At 34.9% G+C, this 19,737-nt stretch overlaps 1 protein-coding gene across 4 annotated transcripts in view; it reads left to right on the plus strand.

Moving 5' to 3' along the window:
- The window catches only part of UXS1 (UDP-glucuronate decarboxylase 1), a 148,950-nt gene that overhangs the window by 37,378 nt on the left and 91,835 nt on the right, over positions 1-19,737 (plus strand). Inside the window, exon 2 of one of the 4 annotated variants that reach the window (XM_031958788.1) lies at positions 790-873. The exons of 2 other annotated variants lie outside the window; for them this stretch is intronic. The gene's annotated coding sequence lies outside the window, so the exon portion shown is untranslated. Of the gene's footprint in view, positions 1-789; positions 874-19,737 lie in introns of those variants that run through there. One more of the 4 variants, XM_031958789.1, reaches the window with a different exon arrangement.

Below are 19,737 nucleotides of genomic sequence, written 5' to 3' on the forward strand. Positions count from 1 at the left end.
AATAATGGTTGGCATATAGTAGGCACTTTAAAAATACTTACTCTATCCCATTATTTTCCCTTGTATTTCATTTCACTCACAAATAGAAGCATCTTAGAACTTTACTATTTATAAGGAATTACTCTTCCATTTGGATTTTGCTACTCCCTGCTCTTCCTGGAGCTAAGTGTGTCATCTCCCGTCTACATCCCCTTACATATCCTCCATGCCCTTTTACAGTTACCTTTTTACGTTTTTTTAGCTTCCTTGAAAGCTCAAGTTTAGGTGCCCTCTCCTGCAAGGAGTCTTTCTTGATTCCTCTAAATGTTAAGGTTCTCATTTATTTCAATTACCTTGTATTTACTTATTTATGTATATATGCCATTATCAGTAGAATCTAATTCCTTGAGGGCAGAGACGTGTTTTTATGAGCCTTGGTATACCTAGCCTAATACAGTACTTTGCATGTAGAAAGCACTTAATTAATGCTGAACAAATACCGCCCCTCCCCCCTATCCAAGAACTCTGGAGATGGCCATATACCCCAGATTTCTGGCTACTTTTCTAACTCAGTCTCTTTAGTCACTATCCAGGAGAGCAACCTCAGTGGAGAAGGAGGCAGCTATCCCCTCTCACTAATGACAAACCTTTGCCTCACCTTCCCTCATCCCCAGATGAGGTATCCCAGAATCTTGAGTCCAAGAACCCTGAAAATGGCAGCATCCCCTAAACCACAGACCCTACTTCTGACCCAATATTGACCCAATATTCCCCCATCCCTGGTGATGTGACTCATAGCTCTTTTTACAGGTGTGACATTTTCTGACTGAGCAGCTACAACCACTGAAGATGGAGAAAAGAATCTTACCATCAAGTCTTTGGCATTGTCAAAGGGTTCGAGTTACTAATAGATCTTAATTTTTGTTGTTCAGTCTTCATGATCCAATTTGGGGTTTTCTTGGCAAAGACATTGGAGTGGTTTGCCATTTCCTTCTCCAGCAGGAGATTAAAACTGAGGCAAACAAGGTTAACTGACTTGTCCACGATCACACAGCTAAAAAGTGTCTCTGAGGCCAGATTTGAATGGATATGGTGAAAATAATATTGAAGAATATGAATATACTATTTTGGATCTTAGCACCATGGTTCTTTCTTTCCATTTGTCTTGTAGCTCTGACTGTTGTCAGAGCCTAGGCTATCATTGGTAACAACTAGATCTCCAAAAAGGCACTTTTAAGTTTAATCTGCATCATTAATATTTTCCCCGTCACTTTAATAATAAGTCAAGTCTTGATTTGCAGCACTAATTTCTACTGCTCTCCAAATGCCAAAACATCTCTGAATTTTCCCTATTAAAAGCATTGCTTGAGAGAGACAGAGACAAAGAGAAGGAGGGAGAAAGAGACAGAGAGAGAGAGAGAGAGTGTGTGTGTATGTGTGTAGTATTCACTACAGTGCTTTGGACAAAATAAATGTTTAATAAATGCTGTTTCATTCATTTATTCTTTCATTCATCCAGCATCTGGCAAAATAACTGGAAAAGAATGTGCTCTTAATAAATGCTGTATCGTGGACTGGCAAACATCTTTTCTATTTTATGCTTACTTAATACTAATATCTGAAAATGACTCAACATCTAGAAATTAATGCTGGAAAAGTTTGATGTTTAGAATCTTAACAGCTCTTTAAAAATAATGTCTTATATTCTTTATGGAAAATATAAGTCTTTGTAGAAAACAGAAAGAAGGCTGGACATTTTTGGTGACTGGGTTCCAATTGGGCCATTTTTTCTGAAGTTTGTCTCCTTGTGAGTATATTCTGTTTTGATCATTGCTAAAAGAGCACAGATAGTAAGGAGAGATAGGAAGTGAAGGGGGGAGGAAAGAAAAAAATTTTTATTTGTTTTAGGTGAGTGAGTGGCTGGTAGAAAATACCCAACCTGCCCCTCAATGGTTGTAAGGGCTTAGGTCACTTTTGTCTGATTTGTCAAGAGTCAGGTATCTGACTTAGCACCTGAGATGTGGACAATTTGGAAAAGGTCCAGAAGCAAGCAGCAATATTGCTTAAAAGATTGGAAATAAGTCCTTTGGAGAAACATAAAAGGAACTTTCTTGTTGTTGTTGTTGTTCTTGTTGTTGTAGTTGTTTGTTTGTTTTTAAGAGAATACTCACATCACCAAGGATTAACATAGAATATGTCAACTTTCTAAGAACTTTTACAAATCAATTGTAATAATTATATTGTAGTAGGGAGACACTTGAAGCTTTAGGGAACTTAAGAAGTTAGTAAACCTCTCCAAGGCTCAAATTTAATTCTCAACATCGTAATTTTTGTTCAGTTTTGTCTGATTCTTCATGACCCAATTTGGAGTTTTTTGACAAAGACACTTGGAGTGGTTTACTTCCTTCTCCAGCAGATGAGGAAACTGAGGCAAACAAGTTTAACTGACTTGTCAGGATCACACAGCTTAAAAAGTATCTCTGAGGTCAGATTTGAATTCATGTCTTCCTGACTCTAGGTTCAGTGTTCTATCTATTGCACCACTTAGCTATTCCAGCCATTATAATGGGAAGCCATGTAGTTTAGTGTGGAAAGAGATATTTGGAATTGGGAGACCTGGATTTGATATTAGTTCTGCCACTTAATACCCTTGTGATCTTTGGACAAAAAGTACTTAAACTCCTTATGTATAAAAAAAGAATGTGAGCTAGAGGAAGTTTCTAACAAAGATTCCTTCTAGTTCTAAATTCATTATCATTCCCCTTTTCAACCCAGTGACCATGGCTTGTTAAATTAGTCAAGGGCAGTTAAAGACGATGGCAAGATGTTTTGTAATAGTTCTTAACCTGGGATCTGTGAATTCTCAACATTGGCTCCCCCCCCCCCCCCAAAAAAAATCATGTAATTTATTTTTAACATTATTTTGGGGGGTTTTGTTTTAATTTTGAGTACTAAATTATCTCCCTCTTTCAGGGCCCTCCCTTATCTATTGAGAAGACAAGTAAAATGATATCAATTATGCATGTGAAATCATGTGGAACATGTTTCTAAAGTAGCCATCTTGCCTCCCCCCCCCCCCAAAAAAAAAAAAAAGGAAAGGAAAGCAAGCAAAATTAGGGAAAAATTTTGAGCTGAGTGAATGGGTAGTCGAAAATGCCCAAACTACCCTTCTACAGTTGTAATGCTTTAGATCATCTCTGTCTGATTTATCTCAAGAGGCAGTTACTATGAAACTTTTATTGTATTTCATAGTATCTGAGAAGTGGACAATTCTGTACTCAGCATTTATCCATTTCCTTTTGAGGTAGATAGCATTTGAATCTTTTGGAATTGTCTTGAATCATTATGTTGATCTGAGTAGATAAATCTTTCGCAATTGATCATTATAATAATGCTGTTACTGTATAGTATACTCTTGGTTCCCACTTCACTTTGCATCAGTTCACATAATTCTCCCCAGATTTTTTAGAAATCATTTTCCTTGTTTTTATAGCACAATAATATTCCGTCAAAATCATATTCCACATTTTCAGCCATTCCCCAGTTGATGTTCCTTCAGTTTCCAATTCTTTGTCATCACAAAAAGAGCTACTGTAATTTTTTTTAATTGAATAAGTCCTTTTCCTTTTTGTTTGATCTTTTTGGAATATAGACCTACTAGGTATTGCTGAGTCAAAGGTTATGCATAATTTTATAGATATATATTTTATATAATTTTATATTTGGGTATAGTTCCAGTTTGTTCTTCAGAATGGTTGAAGCAGTGTAAACTCTCTTTTTAAAAACTATTTCAGTATGATTGGTTTCTATTGTAATCGTATGGATTTTATTTTATGCATTTAAAAATATTCTGAGAAGGGGTCCATAGGCTTGACCAGATAGTCAAAGGTGATCATGACATAAAATAATAACTCGTGATGAAGCAAAAAGAACATTTGGTTTGGAGTGACAAAAAAACTTGGTGGGTTTGAATCCCACCTCTATTTTCTAGCTTTGGTTATTTTATTTTATAATTAATAAGCACTTATTTATCTTTCTACCTTTCCACTATTGAAAAGAAGAAAACACGTATAACATGAAGAATCAAGTAAAGTAAACTACCTCCCTGACCTGACTTGCACACCTTTAATTGTGCTTTGCTTCTAACTTGATAGACTGCTTTACCTTGCAATTTTTCCAAGCTTTCTTCTTGTTTTTCAGTTTCCTTTTATATGTTCTTGACTCCTGTTAGAGAATATAAGATTCTTAAGGGTAGGGTCTTTTGTTTTGTTTTGGCTTTTTTTTGTATTCACACTGTTTAATGTACACAGAACATCTAATAAATTCTTGATTTAATCTAACATGTTGACATTGTCCAAAAATATATTTCTCATTCTGTATCTTCTTTTGAGGCTTTCATTTCCCTGTCAAGCAATAGGTAGTACTCTTTAACAACATCTGTCCTCTGCAATTATGGTTGATCTTCGCACATATCAAAGTTTTAAATTATTTTCTTGGCCTGCTTACTTCATTCTACATCATTTCATGTGATGATGAGATGTAAGTCTCTCTGGGTTTTTCTGAAACTATCTCTTTGTCATTTCTTATAGCACAGTATTATTTCATTTCATTGTTGAAGGGGAAAAAAATGTACTGCCTTCTGCATTTTAGGCTCATGTTTGCTTGAAACAATTTTAGTAAATTTAACACTAATCTAATATCTGAGCATTTCTAGCTTGGAGAAGATGTCCAAATTGTCATAGTCCCACATGCTAACTAATTCTATTCATCAGAACAATGTTAGGTAACATTTTAGGAACTTTAAACAAAGATGATCACAGGTTTTTAAAAGGCAGGATTTCCATTCCCTCCTGGATCACTCCCCTCACTTCTGCCTCTGTCTGTGATAGATATTAATATCTTTTTTTCATTGGAGAAGGATGTTTCTTTATTGTTTTAATTGAGTAAAAAATATTTTAAAAGGTATCCACACCATTTATATACCATATTTGTTCATTCAAATTAATGGGTACCACCTTAGTTTTTAGTTATAAAAAGATTTGCTCTCAGTATTTTCATACATTTAAATCTTTTCTTCTCTTTGATCTTTTTTTAGAGGTAGGCCTACTACTATATAGTTAAACTAGAGCCAAACTATCTTCATATTTTATTGTATTCTAGCCATCCTTAACCTTTTTTCCATTTAACCCATCTTCACAGATTATTTACTTATTAATTTTGTCACTGTCAGTTACTTTCCTTGTCTAGCTCTGTTTCTTCAACTTTAAGTATATTTATAATACTTGGCCTCTGAAGTTACTACCAGGCAAACATTAATTGAATAATACCAATGGTAATATTTTAAAAGTGAATTATATATATTATAAATCAAAGTTTGTGGTTCATCACTCTCTTATTGTACAACTCTCTCTGACTTTTAATGACATGGGTCCTCTAGGAACTGATGCTTCCCAATGATGTTTAGCTATATAGAGGGAAATGCTGCATTCCTTTAAAAAAAAAAAAAAAAAGAACTCATGCATGTCGTATGTACACCTGAAATTCCTGCTACCTGAGAAAGTAGAGGCTGGTGAGAGCTCTAGAGTTCTGTGCTATGTGTAGTAGGCTAAATTGATTGACTGTTCCCACTAAGTATAGCAGTGTGGATTGATGCCACTCTATTGTCTTGGATGGGCTCACTGGCTAAGTCAGAAACTGATCAGCTCAGAGCTCTATTGCTGATCAGTCCCCTGTATTTCCTTCCTTGGGCAAGAGAAGATCCATTTTTAAAAAAATTCGCACTGTGGAGGCAGCTAAGTGGTACAGTGGATAGAGCACCAGCCCTGAAGTCAGGAGGACCAGAGTTCAAATGTGGTCTCAGACACTTAACACTTCTTAGCTGTGTGACCCTAGGCAAATCACTTAACCCTAATTGTCTCAGTAAAATAAAAATAAAAATAAAAAACTTGCTCTGTGTCTTTTAGGATAAGTAAGTCATACTACTAAGTTTATTTTAAAATCTTGTTTCATGTGTTAGCAGCTCTGTCTTTTAACTCTAACCACAATTGACTTCTAAAGGTTTCCTGCTTTGTAGTAGTCCATCCTTAGTTCTTTTTAAACATGCAGATATCAAGGATAACACTGTGATGAAATAAGAAAAGATCTCAAAAAATTCAAATGACCAAATTTGAGTTGGATAGGATCTTAGAAAGGCATTATCATTTTTTAGAATTTCCTAATTACAGAATAGTTTACATTATATATCTTTGAATCTTTGGTAGGCTCTTTAAAAAAATAAATCTAGTTTTATTGGTATATTTTGTTTTTATATCTTTACTTTTAATATAGTCCTCCCTCCTCTGCTACCCAGTTAGCCATCCCTAATACTTGTGGGGAAAAAAAAGTGGAGAGGAAAAAGGTAGCAAAAACAATTAACTCATGTCTGTACTACATATATGCCTGTATTTGCTAACCTCTACAAAGAGTGAATTTTTATAACATAATATAACATAATAATAAAAGAGATGATTGAATGTGAAATTGCAAATTTATCATGTACAACTTACAATAGTAAGTTTAAACATATAATAATTATTGTGTAAATTTCTTTTTCTCCCTTTTTTTCTTTCCTTCTCCCCAGCCATAGAGATGGTTATCATTATATATAAGTTCATTTTCATATTTTTATTCTTTCTGTTTATATTCTTATATTTTCTTGTTTTTGCTAACTTCATTCTATGTGATTTCATGTAATATATTCATAGATCCATTTTATAAGATGAGAAAAATGAAACTCATAATTAAAACAATTTACTCAGCCAGAACTGGGGCTTAGGCCAGGCCAGGAATTTTCTGTTGTACCTAAAGCTTCCAGGGGATGCAGTCCATTTTCCTCAAGTTGCTTACTTGACTATTAAAAATGGGAAAGACAACATACATAGAACAAAATGAGAAGCAAAATAATTTTGATCTCATTCACAAGAGAGCCTTTTAAATACTTGCAAACAGCTACTATTCCTCCTTTATTGGATGAATTGTCTCCAATTCCCTCAACTGATTCTCCACTGCCATGGTATCAAATTCATTTACCATACTTGCCCTTCCTCCTGCCTTTCTGTACAACCCAGAACTGAACACACTAGTTTGCATACAATCTGACCATTAAGGGGCAGGAAAAACATTCAGCCTAGTAAAAATTGATAGGACATCAGGAAGAGGACATGGGAGGCAATATGTGCCAGGCAAATCAAACCACCACTACCACCACCCTGACTGCTATCTCTCCTTGACCTAATAGAGGCAGCCCAGAACCCTGAGTCCAAAAGCCTTGAAAATGGCAGTGTCTTCCAAGCCACTGGATCTGCATCCTGCTCAGTCTCCAAAGCCATTATTGAGAGGAAAAATCATTATGGAGAGCTCTTCACTACCAATAACTGCTGACCCAACTGCCAGCAACAGGCAGATAGGAACAAGAGTTGAGGGAATATACAGCACATCTATTTGCTTCCAGCCCATCCTTCTTTGGATATTTCTATGCAGAAGAGGCCCATCCTTCCCACTAATTCAAAAATCAGCCCACATGAATCAGCAGAGCACTCAGAGTAACAAGAAGCAACACATGCCAGGCAAATCAAACTACTACCACCTTGATCATTTTCTCCCCTTCATAGAGACAGAAGAGCCTGTGGAATAGGAATGTTTCTACCTTTGTGTGAGATGGCTTAGCTTTAGAAACTGATAAGATTTTATCAATTGAAATGAGATTATGGAAGAATTGTTACTATCTGCCTTGAAGCTTCACTCTAAGGATTGTATGACCTTTTGGTGTGGCAGCTGAAACTCCTCTTATATGTAGTCCCCCTTTCATTAGAATGTGAACTGATTGAGAACTGACTCTCTTACCTTCCTTTTTGCATCGATTGTGCTTAACTTAGTGCTGTGCTCTTAGGTTAGCACTTAAGTGCTTCCCCCTCCCCCATTCATTCATTCATTCATTCACTTTCTGCCACTTCTTTGGAACTCCCACTTCCTCTCATTTGAATGCCTAGAGCTGACCTTGATTTGTATTAGGCATTTCTATCCCACTGGCTTAACTCCCCTTCTTGGAAAAATTAGAAATCAGGTAAATATGTTCTTTTCAAATGCCCATTCTTTAAATTCTCATTACAAAGCAACTGCTTTTGGATTTGGAGTTATGGAAATGAAATCAATCACTTTTCCAACCAAGCTTAGAGAGCATGTTTTATTTGGGAATCTCATTAGCTCAGACTAATTGAGTTCTAAATTTATAGAATTTTGTATACTTGGCTCTATAGACTATTAGGGTTGCATAAAAATAACATAGGCAAAGGGCAGTTAAAGTAAAGTAAGTATTGGAAAATGGGGTCCTAAGCAGAAGGAACAGTGAGTGTCATTAGGATAGGCTAATTAATTGGGAGCATTTCATAGAGAAGGCAATTTTGGAAGAGTAAGTGATTTCGAAGCATAACCAGACACATAAATCACATATAGGGGAAGAGGTTAGCTTGATTAGAACCTAGTTTTTTAGGGGAAGGCAAGGTGTGGTACAATGGGAAATGTTCTGTATTTGAAATCAAAGAACAAGGGTTCAGATTGTAACTGCCACTTATGAGCTGTATGACTTTAAATCAAATCACTTAATCTCTCTGGTCCTCAACTTCCTCATTTGTAAAATGGTGGATTTGTAAAATTTGGATTAGATGTCCTCTGAAGTCCATTCCAGCTCTAAATCTATGTTCCTGTGAATGAAGAAAGATATTGAAGAGCTGGACAGAAGAAAAAAAGAAAGGACCTATATTTAGCTTTGTGGTCTTTGAAAGCCAAATCGAAAATATGGGATTTTAAATAGTGGGCTGCATGAAGCCATCTCTTTAACTTTTTTTTTTTTTTAAGAGAAGAGAATTCCTGACTTTGGAGCTCAATGAAGAACTAGAAATATATGTGTATAGTTCTTGGTGAAGTACAATTAAGCACTTGTTATTAATTTTATTTATATATGTATGCATATATATATGAATAAATATATGTGTGTGTATATATACACAAATATACATTTACACATAAAACTTAATAAGGTTTTTGTGGAGGGGGTTTATTTACTTATTCATTACCAATACTTGGGAGCTCTCACTTCCTTCATTTGAATGCATATCATGTACATTTTAATTCATTTTATTTATATCTATACATCCATATATATATATATATATATATATATATATATCTGTTTCACTTTCTCCATATTTATCCCTCTCTATAAGGAATAACAAATGCCCAATTGTATCTCACCAAGAAATTTCTGTTTAAAGATCAAGAGGGAAAATGACTAAGATGAACATTGTAATTTCATCATAGCTATTTTTCGCAGAATAAAAATATAGCTACTCGAAAGGAAGGAAATTATCTAAGAAAAAGTTCTTTTCTATCTCTCTCTTTGGCCAATTGATGTTTAATTGATAAAACAGGTGTTAGGCTTTCTATCTCTGGCAGAATTTATTTAAAACTAGTTAATGTTCATGAAAGATTTATTTGGTCTGTAATCTTCTCAGTGGGGTTAATCAGTAAAGTTCTGATTATAGGAGGTTGCCCTATAGGTTCATATAAATTGTTAACTTCTATACTCTATTTTGGCAGCAGTAAAAGGGCTTTAATGATGTGACTGGCTAAGATACAGTTAATTCCCACTGTTCATTTATGTAATCTAAAGTTTTCATTTAATTGATTTAGAGTTGGCAGGGATCTTGGGAAGCATCTAAACCATCTCAATGGAAAACAGGGGCTTAGAAAGATAAAGTTACTTGCTTAAGATCTCAGAATAAATTGCTATAGCCAAGTTTTATGTCTTGGTCTTCTGGTCCCAATCTCTACCCTCTTTACATCGTAACATTTCCTTTAAATGAGTTGGGAATAAAAGTTCCCCTTTTTGATTCCAATCCATGTTAGTAAAGTATCCAGTGTATCAATATATCTTCACATCTACTTTTTTAAAAATTGACAAAGTGCCAAGTTCCTTCTTCAGGTTAGTCTTTCACTCAAACTTTTCATGAATGCTTACTATGTGCTTTGTTCTGCTAAATGGTGGGAATTTCCAGAATGATCAAAACCTGCTCCTGCCCTCCTGAAGCTTACATTAGAATGTAAGTTATTTGCATAGAATTTATAGTTATTTACCTTAGAATTTACTTTAATAAATAGCCTCTCCCCCTTAGTTGATAGAAGGCATAATTATGGGGGGGGGGGAGGAGAATGGGGGGTGTTGCTTCATTGAAGTTGGATTTTTGACTTGAATTTTATAGGAAGACTGGGAAATATGGAGATTGAGGTGAGGTACTGTAGAATTTCAGGTCTGGGGCAGTGGTCTAGCAGTGCTATGGAAGCTGGATGATTGGGAATTGGAGTTTTAGCAGAAGAATTGTTGGTAGGCCAGGATAGTTGAATCATAAGAATACTTGGGAGTGAGGATGAGGAATAAAGTGCGAGACTAATGGAAAGGTAAGAAGAGGCTTAATTGTGTAGAGCTTGAAATGCCAAATAGAGGTGTTGCATTTGATCCTAGAGGAAATGGGAAGTAACTGGAGCTCGCTGAGAAATGGAAGGAGTGGAGTTTGTGACATGATCAGATCTAGGCTTTAGAAAAATCGATTTGTTAGCAGAGTGGAGAAAGAGACTTGAAATTGGCCCAGTTAGAAAGCTGTTGCTGTAGTCTAGTGAGAAATCATGAGTGCCGAGGCATTGCTTTGTGATTGTATGTGTATGATGATTAGGGCTGAAATACTATTTTAAAGAACAGGAAAATTTTAGGGATAAACGCATGGAAATAATATATTAATAATAAATAACATAGAGTACCTTAAGTTTGCAAAATAATAACAAATATCTTATTTTATACTCACAATAGCCCTGGGAAGTAGATTCTGTAGCTTGCCTAGACTTACACTAGTTTGTATTTGAGTCAAAATCTGAATTTTGACCTTTTGTGATCATTGTTGTTTAATTGTTCAATTTTCAGTCAAGTGTGTAATTCTTCATGACCCCATTTGAGTTTTTTTTGGCACAAATCCTGGAATGGTATGTCATTTCCTTCTTCACTTCATTTTATGGATGAGGAAACTGAGGCAAAGAGTTAATCGTCCAGGGTTGTTACCCAGTTGATAAATGTCTGAGGTCAGATTTGAACTCAGAGAAATCTTCTTAACCCAGGCAGGCACTCTATTTATCTACCTTGCCACCTGGCTGTTTGTATAATAAACATTATAAAATAATAATAACATAATAAAAACAATTAATAAATGTCAGCTTTGAGGACATAGAGTACTTAACATATACCCAGTACAAGGAGTCCTTAATTTACAGATAGCTCATGTTCCCCATGTTTTCCTATAGAAACAAATTTTTTAGATACTCTTGAATCTCCCATAGCTTAACATACATATTTATTATTCATTTATAAATAAAATCAATCAGAAATACAGTATAATGAAAAGAGTATTGGATTTTGGAGTCAGTAGACACGTGTTCAAATCCTCACTCTACCTCTTATTTCCTATTTATCTTAGAGCATATTGTTTCTGTTTCCTTTTTCATGAAATGAGCAGCTGAATTAGCTGATTTTCAAGGGCCCAATTTTAAATTCTATGAGAATACTATACCAAATCTGTAGCTGTGCTCTATTTCTGAGGTCCCCTCCAATTTTAAATCTGTTACTATTAAAAAATTTATGAAATATTTTAGTCATAGGATTAAAGATCTAGAGCTGTAGAGGACCCAGAGACAGTCTAGTTTAAGGATTCCTAACCTTGTGACAGACAGTTAAAACCTATGGCCCTTTTCTCTGAAGAATGTGTTATATCTATTATTGAAGGATCAACCAATCAGTAAACATTTATTAACACTTACCATATGTCAGATACTGTCCTAAATGCTGGGGATACAAAACATCTTAAATTTCTGAATTAAACAAAAATGACAGGTCCCCTGACTCCGCAGCCAGGAGTGTTCTTTTTACCCTCTGTCCCTATCTTTTGTACCAGCAGGAGTATAGAGCTTCTTAGCTCATCTAGACAATTTCATAGAGCATAGTAGCTCTTTCCTAGAATTGCTGATAGAAGTTAGGGACCTTACTTGTTTAACCTTCTTTGGGTAATTTATCTTTGAAGATGTTATAAAAAGGGAAAGCAAAACTCTTGCTGTGATAGTTCCATACACACAATGGCTGCTCAATAAATATTTAATGATTCATGGAAGGGACTACCATACACTAGATAGCCTAAGGTTGACCCTTTGTATAAATATTTTATGAGTTTCTGCCATTAAAAAAGTCTTTTCTTTTTGGAGAAGAGAGGAAAGGAAGGGTTTGTGTAAATCTCAGTTCTGGTATTTTTTTAATCTCTGTAATATGTGCATAGTAGGTACTTAAATATGTAATTGAAATAGTCAAAACTATTTTCTTAAAGTGGGTTTCTTCAGCCTGTTTTTACCTGAAATCCTCTTCATGGTAGGCCACTGATCTACTTTTGGTTGTGATATCTAAATGTATTGAATGATAATTAGTCTTCCTGGATTTGTCTTTATAGTGACCTGAACTCTAAAAGAGCAAATTGGGAATGGCATAGGCTTCTGACTCCTTGGATTGGCTTGAGTTTGCCTGAACTGATTTTATATTCATATCAAGATGAACAGACATTTGACTTGCTATATTCAGTCTTCTGTGATACTTCCATACATTTTCTTTCATCTCCTTAATCTCCCTCTCCCCCCAGAAATTTTCTTTATTAATTCAGTCATTCATTAAGTGCCCATTATGTTAGATATTGTTCTGGGTACTGGGAATTAAGAGATAAAAATAATTGCTTTTGTCTCCAGAGGTTTCTAGGGGAAGCAACCTAAATACAGATAAATAAATGTAAAATATATATGAAGTAAATACAAATAATTTTTATGGTGGGGTTGGGTGCTAGCAACCAGGAAGATCAAAATTGGTCTCCTGTAGGGAGTTAAGGATGTTGAATTTTCTTGAAAACCCTTAGGATGCTAGTGATTCTAAGAAGAGGGATGATGGAGCATATTTCAGGTATTAGGAGATAAATCTCTGACTAAAGCATGTTAGGCTTTTCCAGATGAGAGGGAGAAGTAGCTTAAGGTGGCATCTGTGCCAGGGATGTTCTAGAGACTGAAATCTGTAAGACTGGGTAACTGATTGTGGTAGATGAAGGAGAGAAAAGAGCACAGGCTTGTTTTGAGAGTAATCTGCTAGTGGCTGTTGGGGATCTAATTCTGACCAACAGAGTAGATCCCTTCATGTGAGAGGATGATGATACAGGGAGACTGAACTAGTTGCATTCTCTGACCTCTCTTCTTACCTCTTGCCTCCAATTAATTTCATTCCCAATTTACAAGCAACATCTGCATCAGTTAAGGCTGAATTGCAATTCCTTCAAATGTGTTATGATTCACAGCTATTGGGGCTTTCAGAGAACCATCCTGCCCCTTACTGGTACAGTCTCCTTTAACTTTACAGGCTTTCTGGATTTTGCACTTAGGTGTGGTCCTTAACACAGGATGGTTCAGCTTGCAAACTTAGGTGATTGAAAAAATAGTAAAATCCTCAACAGAAATAAATAAGGAGATTAGAATGAAGGTGGAGTTTTAGGAAAAGATGAGATCTATTTTGTATGTGATTAATTTAAAATGCCTGTGAGGCATAAGATAGATATATATCCAGCAATAGTTTATGAAATAAAACTGAAGCTCAAGAGAAAAACATGATCCAGAAATTGGACTAAAGGTCACATAAATAGTAAAAGAGATAGAGCTGAATTTGAACCCAGGTCTTCTAACTAACTTCTAACTAGTCTTCTAACTAATTAGGTACATATTGGATAGAGCATTGGGTTGGCAATTAGGAAGACTCTTTTTCCTGAATTCCTATCTGGCCTCAGAAATTAGCTGTGAGGCTTTGGGCAAGTTACTAATTCTGTTTGCTTCAGTTTCCTCATTCGTAAAATGAACTAGAGAAGAAAATGGCAAACTACTCCAGTATCTTTGTCAAGAAAATTCCAAATGAGGTCTTAGATAATTGAACAACAGCTTCTAACTCTTGGGTTCTGTTTCCACTGTTATAATTCAATAACAATAATTTAGATATTATGATAATTGAATCCCATCATTATTTAGTTTCTTAAATTAGCAAAACCAAACCTATAAAGTTTAAATCTTCTCATATTTACTTATTTTATTACAAAAGGAAACCAAAGCACAGAAGTTGAAGTCATTTTAAATTTAAGTAGTAAGTCCCAGAATAGCAGGGTTGAGATGGGAGTACATTACTAGGATGGTACACAGTTGAAGCAAAGTATAAGCATCCTTTTTCTTATATCCTCAAAGCAGTGTTACAGGAAGCACTTTGGTTCAATTTGAATGATTTGATAGAATTGTTTGATTTTAAATTAGATGATTTCTGAGATCACTTCCCATGTTAAGATTCTGTAATTCTATCTCCTGAATCATAGCAGTAGTCTTCTGTTTGGTCTTTCTGCCTTAAGTTTTTCCCAACTCCATTCTATCTATCCTTCACCCAGGAGCCAAAATTATTTCCCTAAAGTATAAGCCTGAACATGTCACTTCCCTTCTCTATAAACTTCAGTGGCTTTCCACTGTCTCTGGGATCAGTTCTTAAAATCTTGTTTTAGCACTAAAAGTTTTTTGCAATCTGACTTCATCACTCTTTTCACTTTTGTCACACATTTCCTCCTTTCCTTCTCCCCCTCACTCTAGTGTAACCAGATTGATCTTTCTGCTGTTCATAACATCAGAAATTCCATTTCCATCTCCCTTTTCTGTGCTATTGCATTGAATTTCCCCCATATCTAGAATATATCCCTTTTGACATTTGCCTCTTAGAATCCTAACTTCAAAACTTATTTCAAGAGGTGTCACATTCTATACTCTGTAAATCAGCTTGTCTTTTTTTTTTTTTTTGTCAATCCCTATGTATGTACATGTTGTTTCCCTGATTGAATCTAAGTTCCCTAGGGGCGGGGAATATTTCACTTGTTTCCCTACCTCCCTATCCCCTTCCTAATTCCTAGTCCTGTCTCTACCTGGCCTCAAAATAGGAGCTTAATAACTGCTGTTTGATTGATAGTTGAGATAATCTTTTATCAGATGGGAGCTTTGGATCAAGTAACTTTTAAGATCTGTTCCAAGGCCAAGCTCTCTGTTGAAACACTTTGCATGAGTGATATACTTTATTTGTCCTCTTGACATGCCTAGAAAATTCTTGGAATGCTTTTGTCACATACTTCCAAGTGAGTACAAATTAAAAATTGACATCATCCCAGTCTATTTTACAGAGATTTAATATACAAAGAATCTTTGATTTTCATGCGTTTAGGGAATTGTAGTAGATAATGGCCTAGGGACTTGCCTGAAAAATAGAGGTTAAGAACTTGCAACATAGTAAGTATTAGATAGATAAATGGATGGGTGATGGATACATAGATGAATGCATGGATACAGAGAGAGGATGGAGTGGGTTCTTATTGTGTGCCAGGCACTGTGCTAAGTACATAATACAAACGGAAATGGAAATACAAGAGGCAAGATTTGATCCTAGAATTTTCAGTCAACAAGTGTCTACTGTGTGCTAGATATTGCATTAAGCACTGGGGATACAAAGAAAAAACAAACCATTGTTCCTGTCCCCCAAGGAGCTCCCATTCTAGTGAGGAGAAATACTATTTAAATATCTGTATGCATACAAGTTACATACAATGTACATTCTAATAGGGAACAGACAATACACATGGGAAGGTAGGGAGACTTAGATATTTTGACCTGGGAAGCCTCAAGGATTGGGAAATGGACCCTTAGAGGAGTGACTTGAAACCATGATGGTATTGATTTGATATGGTGACTAGAGCAAAAGATAGAAAATGGCAGGGTAGACATGAAGACTATGTGGAAAATCCTACTTCCCATAGTTTTATGTGGTTAGAATAACAACTTTTAGAAAGAACAGGCTTTAAAATAATGAAATGCTAATTGAGAAAAGCATGAAGAAGTTTGCATAAATTATCAAGATATTCACCAAAATTCCAGGATTTGAGGAACTCTCATACTGTGGTGCTTATATCTCCAAGAAGGTGTAAATATTTCATTCAAAGTATAGGTAACTTTGGGATCACAGATCTATAGCATTAAGGACAGTGGAGATTACTTACTACTTGTAGGGTAATATTTTTTATTCAGTAATTCTTTCGGATATCTTCCTCCTTTTACTTTCCTACTATCCTGATTTCTCTTACTGGCATCCCTTCCCCCCCAAAAAACAAACAAACCCCAAACCAAACAACAACAACAAAAAAGCCATAACATTATGCATCCTAAAATAATTTTGTGAAAATGTTAATGGGTGTTAGTAAATACTTTATTTAATCTTTAAAAATGGAAAATTTAATGAGTTTCTGGTAAACTAATTAGAGCTTTGTTGTCTAGTTTCAAGTATTTTAAGGATGAAATATATTCTTCCTCAAAATATGGGGCATGTCAAATGATCATAGTCAGCCCTATATATACTACCTCCAAATTACATTTGGGACTCAATAAGGAAATTCTGACATTTCCCACTCTGTGGTCATAATTCTTGATTAGTGAGTGAGTAGAGAAGCAAACACAGGTAATGTACTTTACCTGGTATCTTATCCTGCTTTACACTAGCAACTGTGTTGCCCTTTCCCTACTCTCACACCAACCTTCCCACTATGCTACATCCCTATTTACCATCTTGCGCTGGAATCTTTAATGATGTAACATTGCCTTTACTTTTGCAAGGATCTTGTCAGTTGACTGTCCTATGGCTCTACTCACCATTTTGTAGATGTGCTATATCTAAATATCCTTGTCTAGCTATAGCTACTTTTCTCCTATGTTTTCTTCCTTAATAGAAGGTACCCTTGTTGAGAAAAGTTACTAGCTTTCGTATCCCTAAAACTTAGTACATGTATAATACACTTTTAAAAAAATTATTCATTTGGGGGCAGCTAGGTGTCACAGTGGTTAGAACACCAGCCCTGAAATCAGGAGAACCTGAGTTCAAATCTGGTCTCAAGACATTTAACTCTTCCTAGCTGTGTGACCCTGGGCAAGTCACTCCAGTTACCTCAGCAAAAAAAAAAAAAAAAAGGCAAAAAAATACATTCATTCTTTTACTCACTTGGCTAAATTTAATTTTTAACCCTTTAAGTTTTATTCATTTTTATTTCGTTTTTCCCTGAACTTAGTAAATGCCAAATAAAATTAACATTTCCATATAGATTATAGACTAGAAGAAAATGGTACTTTCAGGTTGTGAATTTCCATTACCCAGAGTTTTTTTTTTTTTTTAATATATAACAAATTTATTGTGTAAAATTTAGAGCTTTCTTGCTTCATGTCTCTCTCTTTCTCTCTCTCTTTTTGTTTCTCTCTTTACTTTTTTAAAAATAGTGTTTTATTTTTCCAAATTCATGCAAAGATAGTTTTCAATATTCAGCTTTGCAAAACCTTGTGTTCCAAATTTTTCTCCCTCTTTCCTCCCTTCCCCCTCCAATATAGGTTAAAAATGTGCAATTCTTCTAAACATATTTCCATATTCATCATGCTGCACAAGAAAAATCAGATCAAAAGGGAAAAGAAATATGAGAAAAACAAACAAACAATCAATCAACAACAAAGGAGGGAAAAGGTGAAAATGCTATGCTTTGATCCACATTCATTCTCCCTGGTTCTCTCTCTGGATGTAGCTGTCTCTCTATCACAAGTCTATTGCAATTCCCTTGAAACATCTCATTGTTGAAAAGAGCCAAGTCCATCATAATTGATCATTACATAATCTTGTTGTTATTATATGTAATGTTCTCTTGGTTCTGCTCGCTTGACTTAGCATCAGTTCATGTAAGTCCTTCCATGCTTTTCATCATTTCTTATAGAACAATAATATTCCTTAACATTTATGTACCATAACTTATTCACCAATTCCCCAAATGATGGGCATCCACTCAATTTTTATTTCTTTGCCATTATAAAAAGAGCCACTACAAACATTTTTGCACATGTGGGTCCTTTTCCTATATGATCTCTTTGGGATACAGACCCAGTAAAGATACTACTAGATCAAAGATTTGCAAAGTTTGATAATCCATTGGGCATAGTTCAAATTATTCTCCAGAAGGGATGCATCATTTCACAACTCTACCAACAATGTATCAGTATCCTAGTTTTTTCATATCCCCTCCAACATTTATCATTATCTTTTCCTGTCATCTTAACCATTGTGAAAGATATGAAGTGGTTCGGTTTTCTTTTTTGTTGAGAGTGGAGACTATTCCCTTTCTTCCTTTCTCTGCTTCTCTTGTGACAGGAAAAAAAAGCAAAAAAGCCTTTCAACAAATGTGCATTGTCAAGCAAAATAAATTTTTATATTATCCATGATCAAGAAATGCAAGTCTCATTCTGCACCTTAATTCTACCTGTCTGCCAGGAGTTGGATAGTATGCTTCTCTATCAGTCCTTTAGAATTATGCTTTTTCATTAATTTATTAGAGTGATTGGGGTTTTTTTTTTTTTTTTTGACAATTATATAAATTATCTTCTTAGTTCTGTTCACCTCACTCTGCGTCATACAGGTTTTTCCAGATTCCTCTAACACCATTGTTTTTGCTATTTTTTTATAGCATATACTATTCCTAGTTGCTGGATACTTGATTTTTTAATCAATCTTCCTTAAAAAAAAAAAAATCAGAATTTTTAAAAAATGTTAGGATATCATCTAACTACTCTGTTTTTCAATTTGAAATTTTCCAAAAAAAGCAAATGATTTAAAGTCTTTAAACTAGCATCTCACCATTGGGTATATACACTAAAGAAGTTAAAGATAAATGAGGATGTATCATAATATCCCTAGCAGTACTTTTGTAGCCAAGAAATAGAAACAAAATGATGACCTGTTGATTGGGTATAACTAAAGTAACTATCTGAATGCAATAGAATAAGATTAAGTAATTTTTGAGCAAGATTATAAAAGAACATTAGATGTAATAATTTACAACAATATACATTAAAAGCTTATTAAAAGGAAGTTGAACTCTGTAACAGAAAAACCAGTGAAGATTCTAGAAAAGAAATAACAAAATATGACTCCTTCCTCATTACTAGGACAAGGAGGTACATGTATGTACGTGTGTGTGTGTGTGTGTGTGTGTATAGATATATTGCTAGGCAGGACTTCTGTGTGGAATATCTTTGCCTAATTATTTTTCTTTGTCATAGAGGGGACAGATATGGGTAGAAAATCACTAACAAAAACAAAAGGCTGACTAATAAGATAGTTTGGTACATATGCTACATTTTAAAATAATATCTTAAATTAACTGTTCTTCAGTGAAAGAGGGAAATTCTAACCCAGGAGTGAACAAAACTCCACAAAAGTATAATGCATAAGGAAATTAAGAGACTCAACAGATGTCCCAAAAGATATATGCAAAAACAAAAGAATTATATAAGGGTAATCTTAACAAGGTAAAGATACCCAGAGACTTCATTCATTAACTCATCTTCTGTCTCTTCCCATTCCCACCATTGTTCTCCTTTTTTTAAACTATGTTATCCATCCTTTTCCAAAAAAAGTAACCCTTTGGATTTTACCAAGCACTCACCTTTCCTTCTTAACCAGGGCAGAGAATCAAGGCTGCCTCTTTAGGTTCACACCTTGGGAGCACAGTC

This window comes from Sarcophilus harrisii, chromosome 3, assembly GCF_902635505.1.
Source record: "Sarcophilus harrisii chromosome 3, mSarHar1.11, whole genome shotgun sequence".
NCBI lineage: Eukaryota > Metazoa > Chordata > Mammalia > Dasyuromorphia > Dasyuridae > Sarcophilus > Sarcophilus harrisii.